Source organism: Rattus norvegicus, chromosome 1, assembly GCF_036323735.1.
Source record: "Rattus norvegicus strain BN/NHsdMcwi chromosome 1, GRCr8, whole genome shotgun sequence".
NCBI classification, from domain to species: domain Eukaryota; kingdom Metazoa; phylum Chordata; class Mammalia; order Rodentia; family Muridae; genus Rattus; species Rattus norvegicus.
Window position 1 is genome coordinate 215,983,234 of NC_086019.1, and position 25,209 is coordinate 216,008,442.

General features: G+C 45.2%; 1 protein-coding gene across 2 annotated transcripts in view; it reads right to left on the reverse strand.

Annotated features, from left to right (window-relative positions):
• Window positions 1-25,209, reverse strand: part of Incenp (inner centromere protein) — a 71,690-nt gene that overhangs the window by 37,676 nt on the left and 8,805 nt on the right. For both annotated transcript variants that reach the window (XM_063286935.1, XM_063286940.1), the window contains exon 2: window positions 14,930-15,052. The gene's annotated coding sequence lies outside the window, so the exon portion shown is untranslated. The remainder of the gene's footprint in view (window positions 1-14,929; window positions 15,053-25,209) is intronic.

A 25,209-nucleotide genomic window follows, 5' to 3' on the forward strand; every position in this document is an offset into this window, starting at 1 on the left:
TCTGTCTCTGTCTCTGTCTCTGTCTCTCTCTCTCTCTCTCTCTCTCTCTCTCTCTCTCTCTCTCTCTGGACCCCTCCCTCCTGGATCCAGTTTCTCAATCTTTCTGGCTTATCTCAATCTCCCTCTCTCATTTTCTCCTCTCCCTGACAGCCAAATGTCCACACCTATTCTTCCTTCTGCCCAGCCATTGGTCGATCAGCATTTATTGACAAGGCTATTTAGTTTGTAATGGGAAATATGCAGCTTTTAGAAAATGAAATTCTGTCATTCTACAACACTGACAAATCTTGAGCACATTTTGTTAATATAACTAAGTCATGAACTGGACCTGCTTACTGCTTAATTTTGAATAATATATTTCTCCTAAGAAAGTGCTTTGTTACATAAGAGTGATTGGAAGGGGCTGGAGAGATGGCTCAGCTGTTAAGAGCACTGACTGCTCTTCCAGAGGTCCTGAGTTCAATTCCCAGCAACCACATGGTGGCTCACAACCATCTGTAGTGGGATCTGATGCCCTCTTCTGGTGTGTCTGGAGACAGCTACAGTGTATTCATAATAAATAAATAAATTAAATAAATAAATAAATCTTAAAAAAAAGAGTGATTGGAAGTACATAAGACTAAATTATGAAATTTATGTCGAAAGATCTTAACGGTATCACAGCGACTGGAGGTGTGCAGCTCTTTGGTACAGTGAAGTCCTAGGTTCAGTCACAAGCAGTACACACACAAACACTGACATGAGCAAGATCTTTCAATGAGACTACCTAATGCCAGTTTTAATCAAAATACACGTTATTATATATGTTAGTGGGTACGTACATCAGCTGCAGCAGTATCATTACATACATCTAAAAAAGACTATCCTGGATTTTATTTTTACTTTCAAGGCAAAGGAGAAATGGTTTTAGTGTTTTGGAGGAATAATACTTTACTTTTGATTATTTTTAAGATCTAAAAACGATATTCAAGACACTTCAAAAACATGAATAAAACTGGGCATAATGGCAAATGCTTGTAATACCAGCACTTAGAAGGTGAAGGCAAGAAGGCTTCTAGTTCAGGATTGTCCTTAGCTACAGAGCGAGTTGCAGCTAACCTGAGCAACACAGGCCCTGTTGCAGAGAAGGAAAAATATCATACCAATTACAATATTGCTGGCCTCCATGTGTGCTCACAAATGAGATAAATTTCTCGAATATTGCTCTTGTGCTGGAATCCCTGATGCCTTGTCCCTTTCTCTCTCTTTCTCTTCTCTTTCTTTTCTCTGATATTTTCTTTTGTGACGCAGTACAGAAGTCAATAGTGAAAGTCCTGAGTCTATCGTAGACAGTAAATGCAATTTCTTGAATTTCCACTTGAGGGCGCCAGAGGACAAAGCTGGCTGGCCGCTGCGGTTCTGGGAATGGAGTTCCATTTTGGGTTTTTGTCTTGTTTGCAGTGTTTTGAACTCCGCATGATATTTAGCGTACCCCTGGTTGATACCCTGGTTGACAATCAAACTGTTGTTTGGGGTAAAGCCTTTAGCTTGCTATCAGACAAAATCTTACTCCAGAAGTCCTCCATAGAGAGACTCTGCTTACTTGGCCTCAGGTACACTTGAATGTAGACAAAAAAAAAAAAAAAAAAAAAAGTTCCCTTATTGTCTCTGTGGCACAGTCGGTTAGAGCATTCATTCAGCAAGGCTGATGGTTCAAGCCCACCCAGGGACAACAACCTCGGGTTTTTAACAACTATCAGTCATCTGTGGCTTTTCAGGAAAATTCACATTCCCTTAGAATACCTGCTGTTCCTATATCCTACTCTGTAATACCCCAAACCTGACCTTGCCTGTCACAGGTTGTTTATGGCCTGGCCTTGTACAAGGAAACAAACATTTTTTCGGGGGGGTGGAGATGGGGAGATGGGGGTGGGGTGAGCAAATGGCTCAGTGTTTAAGAGCAGAACGTGATCTTCCAGAGGACCCCGATTCAATTCCCAGTACTCATATGGCTGGCCACTCACTGGTCTGTAAGTCCATCCAGGTCCAGGGAATCTGATGCCCTCTTCTGGCTTCTGAAGGCACCAGCATGTGTGCAGACATCCAAGCATAGAGACACCAATACACATTGTGGTGGTTTGAATATGCTTGGCCCAGAGAGCGGCACTATTTGGAAGTGTGGCCTTATTAAAGTAGGTGTAGCCTTGTTGGAGGAAGTGTGTCTCTGCAGGTGTGGGCTTTAAGACCCTCATCCTAGCTGCCTAGAAACCAGTCTTCTCCTAGCAGCCTTCAGAGGAAGATATAGAACTCTCAGCTCCTCGTGCACCATGCCTGCCTGGATGTTCACATGCCCAGTCCTTGATGATGATGATGGACTGAACCTCTGAACCTGTAAACCAGCCCCAGTTAAATGTTGTCCTTGTAATAGATCCCTTGGTCAAGGTGTCTGTTCACTGCAGTAAAACCCTAAGACACACGTAAATAAATAATCTCCTAAAAAGAAAAGAAAATGCATTCTTGGGTTAACTTATGCCCCTGTTAGACCCTGCCCAGGACCTTGAAAACATGGGTCATATCCTTGTGCGGATCCTTTAATGAGTCGTGCCTCTGAGTGGCACATTACAGGGGCAGGGAGATGGAGGAAAAAAACTGTCCTCTTCCCAGGGAGCACACAGCAGAGAAGAGACTTGAAAGCCCGGGAGGGGTGAGGTAGGAGATAGGAGGTGCCCACTCCTGGTAGGGCTCCATCTAGAGGCTGACATTCAACTCAGGAACAGAGACTTCACATAACAAGCCCCCAAGTGGAAAAAAACGGGAAAGAAAAAAAGCAGTGAATGTGGTTTTGTTTGCTTGCTTGCTTCGGTTTGTTTGTTTGTTTGTTTGTTTAGATTTTTGCTGTTATTGTTTTTGTATTTATTTGTTTGAGATGGTCTCATGTGGCACAGGCTAGCCTTGCAACTTGGCTTATTAATAAAAATATCACTGCACTCCTGGTCCCCTGCCTCCACTCCCGATGCTGGGATTATAGAAGTCTGACCCTGTGCCTAGCTACTTTTGAAATGGTCTCACAAGCATAGGCTGTCAGGGACTCACTATAACTCAGACTTAGCGTTCTCCTACCACAGCCTTGTGGGAGCCGAGATTACAAAGGTAGGTCTCTTTTTTTTTTTTTTTTTTTTTTTTTTTTTCTTTTTTCTTTTTTCTTTTTTCTTTTTTTCAGAGCTGTGGACTGAACCCAGGGCCTTGCGCTTGCTAGGCAAGCACTCTACCACTGAGCTAAATCCCCAACCCCCACAAGTGTAGGTCTCTAGGGAGGTTGATTCAGGAAACTGGTATAGGTGAACTTGGTAAGTCCTCTCGGTCTCAGTGATGGACCTGAAAAGTTGTTAATCCTCTCTGTTCTAATGCTGCAAATTGATGCATGTTAATTCCAAAATAAAAGATTTAGAAAATCAAAGCAAATATGAAGGAAGCTAAAGCCCAGCCTTTCCTTTTATCTCTCTACCCTTCCAAGTACAAAAAGGCTACACTGAAAGTGTCTCTCATCCACAGCTCACTCACTTCATGTTGCATACTGATTACTTCCTCAAGCCAATCCGTAGAAGTTTGTCTGGTTTTATCTTTCATCAAAAATATAGATGCATGCAGCGTAAGAGTCAAATAGGAATAGGAGGGTTAGAAATTCAAAGCCAAACTCATCTCTACATCAAGTTCTAGGCCAGCCTAGGCTATATGAGACCCTGTTTCAAAAGTAAATAACTTAAAATCTTCTGAGTACACAGAAGCCTCGGGCGGCCATTAAAACCTGTTGTTGCCCTTCCAGCAGACCTGGTTCCAGCACCTACTCTGCGTAGCCCACGGTTCCTGCAAATCATCCATCTCCAGGGGATCAACACCCTCTTCCTGGACTCTGAGGGCGCCCACGTACGCATGGCGTGCATGCATACAGACATTCACAGACACACACATGTGCATACAGACATTCACAGACACACACATGTGCACACAGACATTCACAAACACACACATGGATACAAAGAAAATCCTTTGTTCGGTTGGTTTTGTTTTTCAAGACGGGGGTTCTCTGTTTAGCTCTGGCTAGACTGAAACTCCCACTGTAAACCAGACTAACCTCAACTCAGACGTCTGCCTGCCTCCCTCTCCCAAGTGCTGGGATTAAAGGTGTACCCAGCTTCAAATAAAATATTTTAATAACCTGTTACACTGTGCCCAAGGCTTAACCCAGTGGTAGAGTACTTGTCTAACTTGGGAATCTAATCCCCAGTTCCACTAGTATTAAACAGATAAATAATAAATCCTGTTTCCTAAACCAGAAACTGGAATATTTTTACAGTTTGAGGCATATCTTCAAATAGCATTCTGTTCCAGTATATTATCACTTCCAGTATATGGCTATCTTGTTATCACTTGTCTTCTCACAGGCTGCACCAAGGGTTCCAAACCACCTAGAGCTACATAAAGACACTCAAAACACACACCCAGCTGCAAGACCTGCAAAGAGGAGGCGGAGGAGGGAGGGAGGGAGGGAGGGAGGGAGGGAGGGAGGGAGGGAGGGAGAAGGGAGGAAAGGGAAGGAGGGAAAAGGGAGGGAAGGGAAGGGAAGAAGGTAGGATGGAGAGAAGAGGGAAAACGGAGGAAGGAGGAGATGGAAGGAAGCATTTGGTTGGTTAAAGAGAAGCATTTACTTTAATATCTCTGCTTAAAGGTTGGTGGCTTTTGATGGGAGCAGGGGGATAGAAGGTGGTGAAGGAGGGGTGGGTGTGGCTAGAGTCTACTATATGCTTGTATGAAATTGTCAAAGAACAAGTTATTTTTCTTGAGACTGGTAAGATGCCATGGGTCATTAGGAGTTAGGCTCCAGACGTCTGTGTAAGGTATAAGCCCTGGGGCTCACGATCTAAAAGGTCATGACCTGATTATTAAATTGTGGGGACTTCATTTTTATTGCTGGCTGTTTGCATAGGTCTCATTGATCTGAAGGCCTCACTCCAAAGACATGTGTCTAGCTTTCATTTGCTCTTTGGGGAAGGAAGGCAACTGACATCAGAAGGCCACTAGGCCAGAGGAGTTGAGCAGAAGAACGTGGAGACAGAGTACAGTCAGTCAGAGGTAAGCCAGTGAGCAATCTGTTTCCGTTTGTCCTTTGTAAGGTATGGTGGTCAGAGTAAGAAATATTCCCCACAGACTCGTGGATTTGAGCATTTGGTCCCAGTGTGGGAGACGATGGAAGAGACCCAGCTGGTGCTGGTGGAGGATGCACAGGAGCTGGGCTTTGAGGGCTCATACTCTGACCTGCTTCCTGTTCTCCCTCTGCTTCCTGCATGTGCACCACACGTAACATGTAATAGGGAGCTTTCTGGTCCTGTTGCCATGCCATGCCTTCCCTGCCACGGTGGGCTCGATGTCCCTCTGGAACCATGAGCCCAAGTAGACCCTTTCCTCCCTAAGTTGCTTTTAGTAGTGACATTTTATCACAGCCACAGACAAGTGACTAATCCACAAGGAATCTGTTGAGGTAACTTTCTATTCGTTTGCTTTTTTTTTTTTTTTTTTTTTTTTTTTTTTTGCAGCTTCTGCCTATCAATCAGAACTATGTTTCAGTGATTCTGAGTCATTCAGAATCCTCTTCTCCCAATGGAGTCCACAGATGGATAACCATGTCTCTGATTAAAGTAATTCACTGTGGCCATTATAATTCTGAATAGAAATCAGTAAGATTTTCCCACTTCTTTAGAAAGGCTCCTGGTTTTTATGCATAAAATTATCTAGAATTCCAAACAAAAGATGACCAGACTGCTTGGAGCCAGATCTCACACTTCTCTACCTGGTATTTTGGTCACAGGGACATGAAAATTTACTAGTACCAAAAATTACTTTGAAAGACCCACTGTCATTGCTAAGATAGACCAGATCACGTTGTTCTTAAGCCTTTGCACCTGCCTTTAGAGGAACGTACATGAGTTTATAAATGTGAATTAGAAAAAGGCCCTAGCCTGGGGGAGGGTGTGGTTTAGTTGGTCAGATGCTACCTGATCTAACGTGAAGTCCAGGGCTTCCTCCCCAGCACCACACACTGGGTATGATAGCAGGGAGAGGGAGAGGGAGAAGGAAAGCCCTAGAATCCCAGAGGGCTGAAGAAATGCATGTAATAGGGACCGTGTTCACGGGGTCTCACATTTGAACAAGGACTACTGGGAACTGAACCAGAGGCCATCAGTGTTACTGGAAAAGAATATGGCTACATTCTGTTTGTGTCCTGAAAATCTGAGTGAGACTGAGTTCAAAGGAAGGACTGGCTGGGCAGTAGTGGTGATGCCTTGAGCAGAGGCAGGTGGATCTCTCAGAGTTCAAGGTCAGCCTGGTCTACATAGCAAGTCCCAAGGCATCAAGGTCTGTTATACAGAGAAATCCTGTCTCAAAAACAAAAACGAAGTAAAGTAATGGACTAAATAATTTGGCAGAGGACATTTCAAGACAACACAGCATTGCAGTGTGGCGGTTTTTAATCAGTCTTACAGTGAGAATTGGGAGTTTCACACACAGAGTGTGTGAGTTTCAGAAATGTTCAATCTGGCTAGGAAGGGAGTATGTGCGAGGTTAGAGTTTCAAACAAAGCCAGGTGCAGACATGTGGTTGTAATTATTACAGGGATTAGCACCAGTAAAGAGAAGCCTCACACTTTGCATTGGGACAACAAGAAAGGGACCAAGAGCAGGACAATATCAACTACCTGGACCACCCAGAGTTCCCAGGGACTAAACCCCCAACATATGTAGTGGAGGACTGCCTTGTCTGACATCAATGGGAGGGAGAGGCCCTTGGTCCTGTGGAGGCTTGATGCCCCAGCATAAGGGAAGGCTAGAGCAGTGAGGGGGGAGTGGAGGAGTGGGTGGAGCACCCTCATAGAGGCAAAGGGGAGTGGGGATGGGATGGGGAGTGTGTGGAGGGGTAACCGGGAAGGGGGATATAATTTGAAATGTAAACGACTAAAATGGTTAATAATTTTTTTAAACAGTTCCAGAAACTGAAATAGGGTCAGACTTTACAAAGAGAGCCCCAGGCTGTCTACTCATGGTAACGTGGTTACTTAGGGGAGTGTTTCCCTAGGTCCAGTAAAACAAATACTCAGTCAGGGTCCACAACCACTGTGGTTCAAGGAAGGTTAAGCTGCTGTTGTCTACAAGGTTCTGGTTTTGCAGACTACCAGAACCCAAGTGTTGTGAGGTCATGGAAATAGGCACCACAAATTTTCCAGAGAAATATCTTGAGGCCCTGCAGTGTAGAGCAGAAAGCCCCTGAGTAGGCCATGCATGACACTTTGAAGGCAAAATCTAAGTTGCAGTGGCAACCTCTGGGTGCTAGAAATGCTAGGAATGTGAGCTAGCTGCTCAAAAAACAAAACAAAAACCAGTAGGCATTCAACGGACTGGAGAAGCAGATGGCAGGCCCATCGAGGTATGACTGCTTACCCTTCAAAAGCTTATGTAAACATTCGCTGAAAACCTCGAGCTGCAGGGGGCACTGTTTCTCCTATTGGGTTCAGACTGTTTTGGCCTAGTTTTCCATTGCTAACCTCCCATTTCCTCCTTTCAGAATCAGGATTCTTACTCTACCACAGGCTGTTGGAAGCGACATAATTTGTGAGAGAAATCACAGACCACCATGAGAGTAAAGCCAGTTAAGAGAAGCGGCTCTCACAAGTTGTCCTCTGACATTCACGTGTGCACACACAGGCACACGGAAAACTAAGTATTTTAGAAACTAAACCATTCAAGTGTCTGAGGGTTGTTTTGTTTTGTTTGAGTTTTGTTTTGTTTTGTTTGTTTAACTGATATTTCCAGCTGTTCATTCTAGAAAAATTTGTGGTTGGCATTCTTTTTACTTTACTGTGTTTTCCTTCTGCTTATAAATGAGCAATTCAACAGATGATTGCCATGTAGTGGTGAATAATTCTGCAAACATACTCAGGGCGGAGTTGTGGTAAAAACACTAAAATGTTCCCAGCTTGAGGCGATACAAACCCTGTCATTCGGAAGGGGACGTTTCCTGTGCTGGGTGGGCTACAGAGAAGCTGGGACCTGAGAGTTGAGAACTGAGGGAAGGCAGCCCGAGGTCATCACGTGTCCATGGACATAAATGAGTTACGCCTTGAATATTGTGGATGCCATACTGCATTACCACGAGAAAAGGAGAAATGAGGAAAGTGAAGGGATTGAGGGCCACTGGGAAAAGGTCCAGAGAAGATGGCTGTGTGCACGTCAAGCTATCTCCCAGATAAGAAATCACAAAAAACCAAAGCGATCCAACTGCACGAAAGGAGAAAGAGCGATCGAAAGGAAGAGAAAAGGACTCTACCAGGAGTGGCCTATCTGACTCCCAGTAAAAAGGAACGGTCCCAGCAGTTTCCAATATTGACAAAACCAAAATGGAAAGAGGTAGGAGGAGGGGAGCCTCTCTACCAAAAGCTCATAAATCCTAAAAGTTCCTAGGAAAAAGACGGTTTCTAGTGTCTGCTTTTTACAGATCCACTGAGATATGAAAGACTCATGAAGCCAGAGGGCTTACTTGTCAGGAGGGTCCAGGTCACATACTCTGAAGTAAAAGCTGCCCTTGCCTCTCCCAAAGCCACCTTTTGCCTCATTTAGAGTAGAATTTCTCACTTCTCCTATGTAAAATTTGGGGGTTTTATACTAAAGATACAGTCTTCTCTAAGACTGGCCTTAAACTTGCAACAGGACCATGCTCAAAGGTCTTGTCCCCGATGTGAAAGCTCAAGCAGGGCCTCTCTCTTGAGCCCAGGTCTGTTCAATGCTTGTGGGTTTTCGGGGCACTTATCCCACTTTTCTGGCATTTCTAGCACCCAGGAGGTTGCCATGGCAACTTAGATTTCCAAAGCTTCAGGGACTTTCTGATAAACATTGGTTTTGTTTTGCTTGTTTGTGTGTGTTTGTTTGTGCTTTTTTGACACAGCATCTCCTGCCTAGGTTGACCTCAAACTCCCTATGTAGTCAACCACAATTTTGACTAATGCAAGATACCCAGAGCAGAAAACAGGAAGCCGAGAGCAAACCAGGAGTGGGGAGAGGACTTGGAGTGGGACTATAATCTCTCAAAGCCTGCCCTCAGGGACATAGTTTCTCCAGCAAGGCCACACCTTGTAAACCTTCCTAAACAGTGCTGCCAACTGCAGACCAATGGCTGCATCTGTGGGGTGTCTGTCACTTAAATTACCAGAGTCCGGACCCTGAAGTCACTTCCTCCTCGGTAAACTTGCTTACCTTTGAGATTAATCATTATGGCCTTCATGTATTAAAAAAAATTAGTATTTGAAACATTTTTCCCTCTTCTTCATATAAAAGAATCCCTACTTGGATATCTCAGTAATAAATTAAAGAATTTTTTAAAAAGACTTCCTGTAGTAGCTTGACAAGAGAGATGAGGTTAGATCTCAATCTTGGACAAATAACTAATCGAGGTTCCTACTTAGCATATCAAAGATCTGTTCCTGGGCTGAAGCGTTCAGGAGAGGGGTGGGGTAAGCAAGCCGTACCCTGAAATGTGTGGGGACTGAGGGAGACTGGAAGCACCTGGCAGCCAGATCCGCTCTGATATGTTAAATCACGGCAAGTAGTTTTGGGTTTGGGATCTAACAAGTGAGCCCTAATTAGACTTTCTACTTCCACCCCAGCGATTGTCTTCTGCCTGGTTCTAACAGTTTTGCTCCGGTTTTTGAATACCAGAAGAACAGAAGAATAGGGGACTCTTTACAGAGATCTTTAACAGGGTTTACAAAGAAGTAGTTACTGAACGGAGCCAGAACAGTTTGCACTGACTTCAAACAGATGTTATCAGCCCACGTCCACAAGCTGTTCTAATAGATGTGGGATATTTGCTTTGTTTAAGGTTTCTTTCAACCTCTTGGCTGCTGTCAGCAAATGATTACCACAACATAGACAATACGGGGTCAGGGGAATGGAAGAGTCATATTTTCGGATTAAAGCTAGGTATTTAGTTGAGGCCGAGGACGGCAGGGAAATCCAAGGCATGGTAACTTTGGTTACATTGTTCTTTTTAAGACAGGTTCAGTTTATCCTGGCCGAGTAAACAGGAAGATCGGGAGTTTGTCTACTGAGTCTGGTGGAAGTTCAGTCCCTTTGAAGACAACAGGGACTTTGAAAAAAATGCATCACCCACTTGGACCTACACAAGAAAAGATTTTAAAAAAACTAAAATGTACTGTTTGTTATGAAATATAAAGGGGCGGTGGGCAGGGTCCCTGGTGGGCCCATGGCAAGGTGTCCCGTAAGAAATCACACCATGCAGCAGACCTGGATAAAGAAGGTTTATTTGGGGGAAGAGGGGAGTGAGGGTCTGAAGAAGGGATAGAGGCAGACAAACGGGAGCAGAGCTATGAGAGTAGAAAAGGAGGGACAGAGAAGGACAGAGAGAGGAGCCTGCGAGAAGTGTGGGAACAGAGAGAGAGGAAGTGGGGGAGGGAGCCCGGTGGGGGAGCGATGTGCAAGCAGTCCTTTTTCTATGCTGCCTGGTGCACCTGGTGGGGCAGGCCCAGTCGAATCAACTCTAAGTCAACACTGTTACCATTTCTATGATATAGAGTAATATTAATATTGAGTATGGCTTGGCATAAAGGCACATGCCTTTAGTCCCCACACTCAGGAGGCAGAAGAAAGTGGATCTCTGTAAGCTTGAGGCCAGCTTGGTCTACCTAGCAATTTATAGGACAGCAAGAGCTACAATGTGACTTGGTCTCAAATAAATGGATGAATGGATAAGTAAACAAATAAGGGGTTGGAGAGATGGCTCAGCGGGTAAGAACTCTGACTGCTCTTCCAGAGGTCCTGAGTTCAATTCCCAGCAACCACATGGTGGTTCACAACCATCTGTGATGGGATCCGATGCCCTTTTCTGGTGTGTCTGAAGACAGCTACAGTGTACTTACATACATGAAATAAATACATCTTTTAAAAAAAAAGAAGTAAATAAATAAATGTAAATTAAAGAGTATGATCAATTTGTTGAGCTCAGTTTATTAATTTAATCACTAGGGACTTCTCTTGAGTCTGTAGTTAGAAGCCAGGGTCTCTTGCTGAGCCATTCTCTGCCTCCCTTCCCCTCCCCACCCACCGCACTCCTCCCACTGTGTGCAGAGCTCAGCAGTTTGGGTCTTTGACCCTCTATGGTTTCAGCTGGGGAAGTCGGGAGTGCTGTTAGCGTTCATCAGACCTTTCCATAATTGATGATCTGTCATGAACCACAGGGATCAAGGTTTCAGTTAGTGTCCAAAGGATTTCAACCTGACTCCCCTCAGAAGCCTCCTGGGGCGTGTGTACAGATGAGCCTGGAAGGTCAAGAGTTTAGTCATGAGCAGCTTCCCCACCTTCTGCAGAGGCATGAGCAGAAGAAAAATATCTGCAAACCCCTCCAGCACCAGGACCACCCTGCTTCTGCTTACTACAAACAGCCAGAGGGAACAGGCTAGTTCCTACCTGCTGTAGTTAGTACTGACCACCCAGGAGGCACTTCCCACACCCTGCCTTCATGGACTGCACAGAATATTCATTCCCCTGGCAAATACAAATAACAAAACTGTTAGTTCTGGGTTGTAAGTGTAGGAAAATGCCCAAAATGATTAATGCTAAATTCTCTGCTACAAACCATGAACTGGAGGTCTTGAGGGTTGGGGGTGGGTGGAGGGAAGCCTATGTTAGACATTCTGCAAAGAGGAGTGACTGCTTGGACCTCCTGATTGTGGAGAGTTGGAATGCTGCAGATCCGAAGGCAAATTATGGCAGACTGTCTTTAATCCTTAACACCATGTACTGCCCACCTTTGTGTTTGATCTGATAATACCCTGTGATTTTGTGTGAAATATTTGGTCATCTATCGAGATATCAAATCACTAGCTTCCACCAGCCCCAAAGCTAAGAATGCCGTTCAACAGCACTGGAGACCTGAACAGAAATTTCCTTCCTTCCTTCCTTCCTTCCTTCCTTCCTTCCTTCCTTCCTTCCTTCCTTTTATAACATTTTTTGTGAGTCTTTTGTTGTTGTTGTTGTTCTTGTTGTTGTTTTGTTTTCAAGACAAGTTTCTCTGTGTAGCCCTGGCTGTCAGGAACTTGCTCTGCAGACCAGGTTTGCCTGGAACTATGAGAGCTCCCTGTCTCTACCTCCAGGGTGCTGGGATTAAAGGCCTTGAAAGTCTTTTTATTTTTTTTTAATGTTTTATTTATCTTTATTGTGGGTGCATTGGTGTTTTGCCTGCATGTACATCTGTGTGAGGGCATCGATCTCCTGGAGCTGGAGTTACAGATGGTTGTGAGCTGCCATGTGGGGGGCTGGGAATTGAACCTAGGTCCTCTGGAAGAGCAGCCAGTGCTCTTAACCACTAAGCATCTGTCTGGTTCATTTGATAACATGCCTTTATTTATGTATGACTTTCTTTTCAGCCAAAAAATTATAAAACCATCATGAAACCGTTTCCACACCGAACATGTTGTTTGAGACAACATACATTTGTGTTCCCAAGCCATGGGCATTCATGTTTGGCTCAAGAATAAACTCTCTTTTTGTTCCCTTTGAATGAGAGGATTATTTTGCCAGTTAAAGCAAAGGTAGAAGCTGGGCACGGTGGTATGCCTGTAATCCAGTACTTGAGAGGCAGAGGCAGAAAGATTTCTATGTGTTCTAGGCCAGCATGGATTACATAGCAAGTCCAGCTCAGGTTACACAATGAAGCTTAAATATAAAATAGGAAATGGGGAAGTGGGGTAGAAACTCAGTTACTCAACTTAATTCCAAAATCTAAGCTCCACTACCAACTGCCTCCTTCGTTCACTCCACAGAAAGTCAGCCAGTGAGGTTAGCTCTGATACCTCTAGAACATATTCAAATCCACCCGTCTCCACAGCATGCCCTGGCCCACCCCTGTCTCCACAGCATGCCCTGGCCCACCCCTGTCTCCACAGCATGCCCTGGCCCCAGTCACCACCTTCTTCCCTTCTTACTGCGGCATATCCTTTTAATGCATTCTACCTCCAATCTTCCCTACTCAGCCTACTGCTATCTACCTACCTACCTGCCTGCCTGTCTGTCTGTCTGTCTGAACAGGGTCTTCTGTAGCCTAGGCTGGCTTTGAACTCCTCTGTAGCCTAGAATGGCCACGGATTTCTAGTCCTCCTCCCTCGGCCTCCAGCGTGCTCTGCCAACTGAGTCACGTCTCCAGCCCCAAAGTGAGCTTGTAAACACACAGCTGAGACCCCTGGCTCTTGGAATAAACACCATGCCTCCTCCCACAGCTTCTGGTCTAGCAGGAGGCTTATCAGGTGCCTCTTGCTTGCACACCATGTTCCAGCTGTAGCAGCCACCTTTCTGTGCTTTGGACCGAAAAAATCAGCCCCATGTCGGAATTTTGCTCTTGTTGCCTCCTGTATTACTGGCACCTTGCTTGCACTCAGACCTCTGTGGAAATGTCACCTCTGCAGAAAGACTCTCCTTTCTGAATCTAAATTTGCCACTCAGCCTTGCCATCACATCTGCTGTGTTTTCTTTCCAGCTCTTGTCATTCCTTGATATGATATTATCTGTTCTGTCTACCTGTCCTCCTTATCATAGAAACCCCATGAAAATCTGAGCCAGCACTGCTGTGCTATCTACTCCTAGTGCAGGCCACGACATAAGAAATGCATAGCAAGTATTACTGAGTGGATGGTAAGGAACCAGAGTCTACTTCTTAGCCAGCCATTGTGGCTCATCTACAACCCCAGCACTTAGAAGGCAAGGTCAGGTGGATCTCTGTGAGCTCAAGGCCAGCTAAGGCTACAAAGTGAGACCCTCTCTAAAAAGTGAATCCCAGCATTTGAAAACTGAGTCTAGAGGGCTGCTGTGAATTTGAGGCCACTCTGGGCTGCATAGCAAATACCAAGATGGCTGTGGTTACATAGCAAGACCCTACCTCAACAAAATAAAAAAGAAGGCCATCGAGATCCCCACAGGTAAAGGTGTTGGCAGCAGCTAAGCCTGATAAGCAGCTGTTTGCGGTGAAGGGGAAGAACAGACTCTCATGTCTTCTGACCTCTGTGGTGTGCACACACACATAAACAAATGAGTAAATAAGTAGTTTAAATGTTTTAAAACAAAAAGAGAGAAAGGGACAGGAAGACAGGAATGGAGAAGGTAAGGGAAGAGAGGAGGGGAAGAGGAAGGGAAGAGTGGGTAAAGGGAGAAGAGGGAGGTCAAACCACGGAAGACCAAGGATATAACAGCAGCCACCAGATGCCAGCAGGACCTGAGCTAGGCCCAATCTCCGCTAAAGCCTCCAGAGGCTCCGGGCTGCTCCACTCCCTTCCTGAGTTCAGACTCTCATTCTCCCAAAGTGCAACACCCACTGCTGTAGGTCCCTCGCCCCCGTTTGTGGTCATTTGTTCTGACAGCCATAGGACAAGAATCCACTCCCCCAAATTGCTATGAACTCCCTCCTTTGACTGGGTGTTCCATCTGCTGCCGTGTGTGTGTGTGTGTGTGTGTGTGTGTGTGTGTGTGTGTGTGTCACATTCCCTTATTTCTTGCAGTGGCCAGTCACAGCTTGCAGGGGCCTGGTGTCCATGTGGACAGACTGCAGATGGAGAGTGGAAAAGGAGACATTAGCCTTGCAGAACAAGTCATCAGCACAGTGACTGAAGCCGTGACACAGGTGTTAATGGCAGACCTGAGTGCTTAGCTACCTCAAAGCTCTGCTTGATTCCAGGACTGGCTTTATTTTGGACCAGTCCACATGTAATTAACAACTTTCCCACCTCAGCCTTTAGGTCCTGCCACCAGAGTCGTGTCCCGTCCCCCCCCCCCCCCCCCCGCCCCTGAGCCTGGCCACTGTGGGGTGGGTTTTTAAGCCTTGCAGTCTGACTGGTACTTACTTAATTACAAAATGACCGCTGCTGACAGATGACCACAATGTGTCTGGTTCAGAGGTTTTGTCCGGGTTGTTCCTCAGCTCCAATCCATTGGTGGAGATCCAAGTTCGGGGTGTTCACTGGAGCCTTCCCAGGTAAAGAGAAAGGGATAGTGAAAGAAATGTAAAAAGCACAACCAAAGCTGTGGGTGAGCACCGGGGTGGGCGGGCCTGAGGATTAGAAGTTCAGAACTGGGCTGGAGAGATTGCTCAGTGGCTAAGAGCATTTGTTGCTCTTACAGAGGCCCTGGGTTTGACTTCCAGCACCCACTGGTAGCATCTGTAACTCCAGACTGAGGAGATGTGAGTCATGTATGTGGTACACTTACCTACATGTATGCAAAACATGCATAAAAATAATTTTTAAAAAAGGAAATAAATTCAAGATCGCAGGCTGGAAAAAGTGCTTTCTGAGCAATCGTGAGGGCCTGAGTTCCCATCTCCAGAACCTGTGTCAAACCAGGCAGAGCACCATGTACACCTCGGGGCTTTACAGTCAGATGGGGCTAGACCTGCAAGCTCAGGAGCCAGCTAGCCTGGTGTACACACAGAGCAGAAACCACAATAGAGACCCTGCCTTAAGGAAGATGGAAACCAAAAGACCCATGATGGGGTTGTACTCTGACCTCTACCTATATGTCATGGCACACACACATACACATGCACATATCACACGTATAAAGAGGCATGGTACCTATGTATGTTCGATTACACACATTACAGAACGCACACATGTGAAGGGAAAAGATGTTCCACAGAAGACCATCCAGAAAACATAAATAAATAAAACAATGAAATCCCAAGAACTTCAGGGTTCTTTGTTCAATAGAAAGTAACTCTGAACAATAAAGTTTGTGTTTAAGCAAAAAAGGAATCCTTCTGTGTCTAGTTAGAAAATGACAGAAAATCTGGAACGGTGGACGTTTTCCTAAGTCTGAACTCTGGGTTTTACTGTAGTTGTTTTTCTTTGTTATTGTGTCCCTCCCCCTTTTTGTTCTTTGTTTCATTTTGTTTTATTTTCAAGACAGTTTCTCGGGTTGGGGATTTAGCTCAGTGGTAGAGCGCTTACCTAGCAACCGCAAGGCCCTGGGTTCGGTCCCCAGCTCCGGAAAAAAAAAAAAAAGAAAAAAGAAAAGACAGTTTCTCTGTGTAACCCTGGCTGTCCTGGAACTCACTCTGTAGACCAGGCTAGCCTTGAACTCAGAAATCTGCCTGCCTCTGCCTCCCAAGTGCTGGGATTAAAGGTGTGCACTACCACTATAGACGCTTTCTCTTTTACTGTGCTTTTCTCCCACCTTCTCTTCCACCCAGCCTTCTTGGCAGAACCTAGGACTCTTGCTTCGAGAGAAGAGACTCTACAAACTGTCCTGTGGTCCCATGGGACCCCCCCCCACTACAAAGAGCCAACAGGAAACACCCCACTTCAGCCTGAGCCTGTATGAGAGGTGAGGATGGGGTGGGAGCTTTTCTGAACTCCTTCTCTTCCTCTTCTCCTCCCCTCCTCTTCCTCCTCCTCTTTTTTATTGTTTAATAGACTTTCCCCTCCTGTTGTCCAAATGTAGAAAATAGTAAAAATTCTTATGAAGCAAGCACTAAAGAAGAACAGAAAATTTCAGTTAGGGATAGTAAGTAACATTGTGTGATAAAAATGTGAAGTTTTAGGAGTTGGAGAGAATGTTCAATGGTTAAGGCTAAAGCTGTTCTACAGGCTGGAGAAGGAGCTCATACTGCTTTTACAGAGGACCCAGGTTTGAGTCCTATATCAGAGAGTTACAGGTGATTACCTGTAACTTCAGCTTCAAGATCACCTTCCTCTTCCTCTTCAGGTTCCTGCACTCATGTACACGTACTCTGTTCCCCTTGACCACACAGACACATATACATATACATAAGCTAAAAATAAAATAAAACTTAAAGAAAGAATATGTACTACTCTTGCAGATGACATAAGTTTAGTTCCCAGAGTAGGCATCTCATGACTGTGTGTAATTCAATGCGGTCTTCTGAACTCTGAGGGTACCTGCACTCACTCAGATACAAAAACAGACATATAATTAAGAATGTCTCGGGGTTGGGGATTTAGCTCAGTGATAGAGCGCTTGCCTAGAAAGCGCAAGGCCCTGGGTTCGGTCCCCAGCTCCAAAAAAAAAGAAAAAAGAAAAAAAAAAAAAAGAACGTCTCTGTCTACAGTGGACCTTTACTAATGACCAGTTGTTTTTTGTTGTTCTGTGTTTTAAGTCCAAACAGAAGCTGAACGTGGTGGTTTACACCTGCAGTCATCTTGGCCTGTGAAGCATGAACAGGAAGCTGGAGGGAGAGACACATGAAGCCTAAGTATTATGCTCTAGAAGCTTCTGGCATCATTACTTTACAACTCTGACCATGTTCTGCTCCTCTTAGTTTCTTTCTGTTGCTTGCCTCATAGGCTTCCCCATCTTCATCTAATGAAGACCAGCTTTCTGCTCCCACATGGGGGACACAGAGAGCAGGCCAGTCTTTCTGGGGTTGAGGATTAGGCCCTACCAGCATGTTGTAAGACAGGGGCTCAGGACCTGCTGAGCTATGAGGATAGTACAATGACACATGGTCATGGGCTCCACTGCTCTGAGGGCAAAGTCCCTTTGCTGCCCATGGCTGCAGACTGCTCTCTTAACTAGAGCAAAACATGTCACAGAGGCCAGAGGAGGAAGTGGAGGATTGCTGTAGTAGTTCATGACCACGTGCTTCCTGGTGATGGACTAGAATGTTCTTAGGGTTCTTTTCGCTCCATGAGTGCAGTGCTGGGCACTTTGCCAGAGAGCTTATACAAAGCTTTTGACATCTTATGGCTGAAACTGACAACATCCCTGTTGAGTAGGCTGGGCAGACCCAGTGCTGTAGGCAGAGTCCTGTCCTCAGACGAGGAAGCTGAGTCCTGAGAGGTGACTTGACCTGGCCTAAGATTGCGTAACTGGCAGGAGACAGAGTCTTGCCTGGAACTCGGGTCTTAACTGTGGGGAAATGTGCAGGGCATAGTGACACAGCCATAGTGGTAACATCCTGAAACTTATGGCATTGTGCAAAGATGTAGAGGAAGGTCCCCCAGATTTTGTTGACTAAAGACTTCTAAAATGTCATCATCTCTGACAGCCACAGGGGAGTGTGGATGGGTGGTTGCAGGATCCCTCACAGATCCCCTTTCTTCCCCTACCAACCTCCTTTCCTTTCTTCCCTAAACTGGGAAAACCTTTAGTTACTGTTACAGTTTGGAAATAGCTAAAATAAATCCTCCAAAGGCTTGTATTTTACAAGCTGGGCTTCCAGTACAATGGATTGGTGCTGAGGGTGTAGCTCAGTTTGGAGAATGCTTGCCTAGAATGCATAAAGCTCTGAGTTCAGTACTTAGCACTGCATAAAATCAGACCTGCTAGTGCGTTGGGATGTAGGTGTGGAAGGATCAGAAATGTAAGGTCATCCTGAGCTACAGCATAAGTTTGAGACCAGTTTGGGCTACATAAGTCCCTGTCTCAAACAACAAAAAGTGTGCGGGGAGTGCTGACTGAATAAGTGTGCATTGTAGACATAGACAAGGCCACGGCAAGGACCACAGTGCCTCAGACTCAGGTGAGGCTCAGACACATGATAAAGCCTTCTCTGGTCCCAGTGTGAGTGTGCAAAAGGAGCAATTGCCCGACGTGTGCAAAAGCTGACAACTGCAGCTTCTGTCTCCTGGATGACAACAGTCTGAGACTGCTCCCCCACAGAATCCTCCTTCCAAACACTTCTCCTTATGCTGTACATAATAAAGCCTAGTTTCCAGGTAACATGGCAGGTGCTCTCCATCAGAGCCAGCACAGCCCACCTGATCCCAGCTTTTCTGTACTTGTATCCGCCATTTCCTCATTTCCAAGTTGCCCCAATCAGGTTTCTCAGGACCAAGCTGTACAGAATGAGGAAGTGGTTGATTCAGGTCTCATAAAACTAAATTAATTCTTGAGAGGATAGCTTATTGCAAAGGATGAAGCCTAGCCCTTCTGAGACTTCATTATTTCTTGCTTTGAATGTTCTTTTGTGCATGGTAGGTATCACTTTTGTGATTCCATCCATGGTGAGGCCCTCATACAAGTGACATGATCTTGGTCTTACCTCTAGAAATTTAAGTTAATTAAGTCCCCTTTTAAATTAATAAGATTGCTAGCCCCAGGTATTTTGTTATAACAACACAAAATGGACTAACTGTACTACAGTGAGAAGAACACTGTGTCTAATGGGAACCCCTGGCAGGGACATAGGTGCTGTTCCAGCCCCAACACTAAATGAAGGACTCTCTGGTATGGCCAAGAGACCCATGGCCATGGAGCCCACAAGGCTAGGGATCAATTTCTGTTCCTGGACTCTTAGTTTTTTGTATCAGTTTTCTTATCTCTTAAAAGAGATGCTGGGCTGGAGAGATGGCTCAGCAGTTGAGAACACCGACTGCTCTTCCAGAGGTCCTGAGTTCAATTCCCAGCAACCACATGGTGGCTCACAACCATCTGTAAAGAGATCTGATGCCCTCTTCTGGTGTGTCCGAAGACAGCTACAGTGTACTTATATATAATAAATGAATAAATCTTTAAAAAAAAAAAAGAGATGCCATCAATAACACAGGGTCATTGTAAGGATTCAATGACAAAAGCTTTTCATGCTGTTCCTGACATATAATAAATAGTCCACGTTGCAGCTGAATGTGTATGTGTGCAAGTGTGTGAACATTTGTGTGTATGTGTTTGTGTGTGTGAGTGAGACAGACAGACAGACAGGCAGACAGACAGATAAGCTGACTCACTTTATACCCTAGGCTATTCTTGAACTCACAATTTTCTGGCCTCAGTCTCTCAAATGCTAGGATTACAGATATCTATCACCATACATGGCTTTAATTATTATTTATATAATTTATGTTTATTATCACTCGTTTTTATAACTATCACTTAGTAAACAGTTGCCTCTGTTTACTTCAGGCTCGCAACACAAAGAATTGTTTTCATTTCAATTAAACGCACAGAGCTGAAGCTGGGAACGTAGCTCAGGCTATAAAGTATCCACCTAGCCAGCACGGGACAGGCAAGCCCAGTGTGGTAGCAAGTTCTTATAACCTCAGAGCTCAGAAGATACGGTGGGAAGATCAGAAAGAAGTTCAAGGCCACTGTGAGTGCATAGCAAGTTAAGAAGTTAAGAGGCCAGCCTGGATACCATGAGAACCTATCTCAAAAAAAAAACAAAAAAAACAAAACAAAACAAAACAAAACAAAAACAAAAACAAACAAAAAAACCAAACAAACAAACGAAAAAGAGCAGGTTAAACTATGTCTAGGAGAGAAAGTCCCGGCCACCATCAGCCTCAGCTAATCTACAAATGGCTGCAAGATGCGTATGGGTCCAGTTAGGCAAAAGCAAGGGGATGGTAAATGTTTGTACTGTAGAAGGGGCAGAGGGGAAGGGACTCATTTGAGAAACTCTCTTTTGTCAAATGAACTCTCCATTTGATTGACACATGAGAAAATGCTACGTGATTGGAATCTCCAAGTAGCTGCACCCACATTCCTCAGTTGTCAGCATTCTGCACTGAGAGGCCGGAGAAGGTGAGGCTGAAGAGTATGTGGTTGACTGTAGAGAGGGAGGCAGAAGAAGGAAGAATTCTGAACTGGGGTGAGAATGATGAACCCTTGGTCAGAAGGGGAGAGGAGGGGAGAGGGGGAGAAAGAAGGGAGAAAGAAAAGGAAGGGGAGAGGAAGGGAGGGAGGGAAGAATTCCCAGACAGTCTGGAGGACAAGACAAGTAACAAATCCTTAAAAAGCAATTACCCATATCTCTATCATGCCCTTATACAAAGAAATGTTCAGCTTTTTCCCAGAAAAAAAGGAAATTTAAAATCGTTTATTGGGGGAGTTATGGGAGGGTGTTTGCTTGTCTTTAGATAAGGGCTCACAATTTAGCTCAGTCCAACTTGGAATTCCCTATGTTGCCCAGGAAGGCTTTGAATTCACGGTGCCCTCCGATCTCAGCCTCCCTAGTACCGAAATCACAGGGGTGAGTCACCCTACCCTCGTTATAGTCTCTTGTGTGCATATATATGTGCACTGTTCTTGTGTGTGCCTATATACATGTGTGGCATGTGCTTGTGGAGGACAGAGTTCAACATCAAATGCCAAATGCCTTACTCTTTTTCCTCATTCTTTCTTTCTTCCACCCAGCCCCCAGCCCCCCATTTTTCTTCTTTTTGGCTCTGTCCATGTTTGAATGGAAAGAAATAAGAGAATATTCTGGAAAGAAGTCTGAGGTACTTCAGAGGTCACTACTGAGAAAATTTCCAAGTGGGTGCTGCTGCTGCTGCCTGGCCCTAACTATGGGGGTACTCTTTGCTGGAAACAAAAATTGGGTATAATCTTGAATATTCTCACCCCTCTATGTATTTGCAGAAATATATTTGGGGTACATGTCATAGGTAGCAAGAGGTAACTTAATGTAGTGGTTTGAATAAATTGGCCCCACAGGCTTCGTCCCTAGTTCCTGGAACTATTTGAGAAAGATTAGAAGGTCCAGCCTTTAGGAGGAGGTATGTTTCGGAGCACAGGCTTTCAAAAGACCTTGATACCTACCTGCTTGCTTGCTGCCATGTTCCCCACCAAGAGGGTTATGGAGTCAGTCTCTGAAATGATAAGCCCCCATTAAACACTTCCTTCTCCCCTCCTTCTTGGTTTTTCAAGATAAGATTTCTACCCTGGAGCTTGCTCCACAGTCCAGGCTGACCTTGAACTCACAGGTGTCCCTGTGCCTCTGGCTACCAAGTACTGGCATTAAAGTCATATAGCTTAAATGCTTTCTTCTATAGGATGCTTTGGTTTTGGTCATAAAATAGAAAAGTAACTAAGAAACCAAATAAGTCAAGGACTTTGGAGGCAGGCAGGCCACATAGACCTAAGGATTGAGGATGGGATCCAGACTTCCTGAATAATTTGCATAGGAAACTGCCTCTGTGGCTGAGTATGGTGACATTAACTTGTCTCCTTGGATAAGAAATGCTCCCACCTCTGTATTTAAGAATGCTACCATCCTCTCTGGCTGACCTTGGTCATCCCAAAGCAACTTAACTGTTATTGAAGGATCTCCAGCAATTCTGAGGAGCAGCAAGGACACACTTCAGTCTGGCTTGTGAGCCTTTGGGGTGAAATGTCAGATACAGACAGGAGTCAACCACCAGGCCTTCATCACCCAAGAAACTCTTGGTACTCTGGCCAGTCCTACACTGTTACATCCTTTCCATTGTCCTCTAGCCAAAACCAAAGCACACTGGTCACTCCTTGCCTATCAAACATCTGCAGGTCTAATGCAGCAGGTCTATCTGCACAGCACTCTCACTTTTCAGTTCGAATGCAGAGTACAAGTTCTTAGAGGCATGTTCTCAGTGTGTCTTCAAGACTCTGCTCCCAGGCCTGTACAGAGGTAGAGGAAAGTCTTAGGCAATTTGTTTGATGGTTTGTGGTGCTGGAGAAGCCATGGCCTCTTTGACTCTAGGGAAGCACTGAGCTACTAAGCCATACCTCAGCTCCTCCCCCACACTCCCTACCTTCTTTCCTTTATAGATGGTTCATCAGATTTTTTCCCATCTGCCTAAAATATTGAAAAGGACACCTTAGGCAGCAGAACTTCTCCAGGACAATCCAGAATGTTCTAAATGGACTGGCAATGCTCGGGCCACTGTGGTTCCAGCGTGAATCCATTCTAAAAGACCTGTGTTGAGATTTTCAGAAATTTTTATCCTTTTTAAAAATTGTTTTTGTTTTGAGACAGGATCTCATAGCCCAGGGTTACAAAAATGTGGCACCTTGCCCAGCACACAGTTCTGGGGTCCAATTCAAGGCCTTGCACATGCTAGGCAAGTATTCTGTAACTGAGTTTTATCCTAGTCCTTTTTTGGGTTTAAGTATATTTTTAATTTTCATTATTTTAGCCATGGTACACATGTATGAGGCGGCATGCATCACTTCCATGCATGGGACTGTCTACCGCAATGGCTTTATAACTTCCTCATATTTCACTTTGTTCTGATGTTAAGTCTTGAGCCAGGTGTGGTGGCTCATGACTATAACCCCGTCCCTTGGGGTACTGAGGCAGGAGGTTTGTAAGTTTGAGCTCAGCTTGGGTTACTTGCCAGTTCTGTGCTAGCCTGAGCCACAGAATGAGACCTTGTCTGTCTGTCTGTCTGTCTGTCTCTCTCTCTCTCTCTCTCTCTCTCTCTCTCTCACACACACACACACACACACACACACACACACACACACACATATGATGGGGTGGCTCAAATCTGAGGTGACAGATTTTTCCAGGTACCCTAACCTGATCATTACACATGAGACATACAGAACTTGTTTTAAATACATTCACAGCCCTCTCTACTATATATTTCAAATAGTCAATCAATTATCACCCATCATGTCACTGAACTATAGAACACTAGAAGTCATTTCTTTCCCCTCCCACCCACCCTTTTCAGCATCATCTAAATAGCATCAGTTCATGAAAGATCATCTTGTTGATCTGCAGGAAGTTGCCCAATAGAGTGGATTGATGCCCAGGAATCATTAAACTATGTCATTAAGTAATGGTGACAGGAAAAACATATGAATACCAAGAAGCAATCCTGAGACAAAGTCTCTTTGGGCCTTGCCTCTTAGAGCTCACCCACTGCAGGGCATGCAGAAACGGTGGGCAAGCTCCAGGGAACACCTGCATGCCTTTAGCCTTTCCCAGAAGACTCCTGACAGGTGTCCAGGCAGGGGTCTTCTTTGCCATCATAGCATAAAAGGAAACTCTCACAATGTCTGGAGCCCTTGGTATCCTGCAGATGTAGGAGGAGGATATCTTCAAATTGTTTGCCACAGGAACCCACTTAGGTGGCCAGGCCTTTGACTTCCAGATGGGACAGGACATATATAAACGGAAAGGGGATGGTGCCTGCATAGTACGTCTGAAGAAAACTTGAAAATATGATCTGGAGTTCAGAAAGATCTAGCCTTGACCAATAGACCAAGCCTTGACTATTTTGCATTTACGTAGCAAAGAGATCCCCGTAAGAGACTCAATTGTCAGGCAAACATGTAGCCAAATGAGTCATCAGCTTAGGAAGTTAGCGAGGTACAGATATGGACTGGGCCTGGTAAGCAGGCAGGGGGAGCAGGAGAAGCAGAGAGTGGGGCTGGGAGATAACTTAGTAATGCATCTATCATGTAGGCAGGCCTGAAGATCCATCTGATCCCCAGAACCCACATTTAAGGAAAGCCAGACATTGCCAGGCAGTAGTGGCATATACCTTTAATCCCATCAGTTGGGAGGCAAAGGCAAACAGATCTCTGGATCTCTGTGAGTTGTGGGCCAGCCTGGTCTACAGAGCAAGTTCTAGAACAGCCAAGAAAGCCTACACAAAACCACCAAACCAAACCAAAAATAGCCAGGCGTGCTGACATATTCTTAAAAGCAAACCACTGGAGAGGCAGAGCTAGATGGATGCTGGGGACTTGCTTGTCTAAGTCAGCAATGACACTCAAGGTTGATCTCTGGCTTCAGCACTATGTACACACAGGTGCACACATACAAACCCAAACTAGAAACAAAGGGAGGAAGAGGAGGGGAAGGGAAAGGATGGAGGAGAGGGAAAGGGAAGGGAAAGGGAAAAGAGGTGACTCTTTTGAAAGCCCAGACCCACACGGAGTCTCTCTGTACAGCTTCCTTAAAAAGCCCATATGGATACTTTTTTTTCCTAAACTCCTGACCATGAGCTTATATCGAAACGTTTTCGTAAAGACATCTTTTGATTGTATGTATGTGGAGGATGTGTGCACATGCGTGCACATGAAGGGCAGAGGCATCAGATCCCCAGAACTGCAGTCACTGGCTAAACTCAGTCAGGTCCTCTACAAGGGAAGTACGTGCCCTTGATTGCTGTGTCATCTCTCCAGACCTGAGATGTCTTGGGGGATGGGAGTGGAGGTTGGAGGGGGAGGGGAGGGAAGGGAAGTGGAAGAAAAGGAAAATGAGGGAAGGAGGGGAGAATAGAACCAAGGGTGTGTGTGTGGGGGGGGGGGGGACTCCATTGTGGAAAAAGACAGGAGCACAGCAGTAGTTAACCACGGGTTAGCTCAGACTGGAAATCTCATTACCTAGAAACAGAGCAGCTGGCTTCCCACCTCACACAAAGGTGAACGCGTTACGCATAGTCAGCGCCCT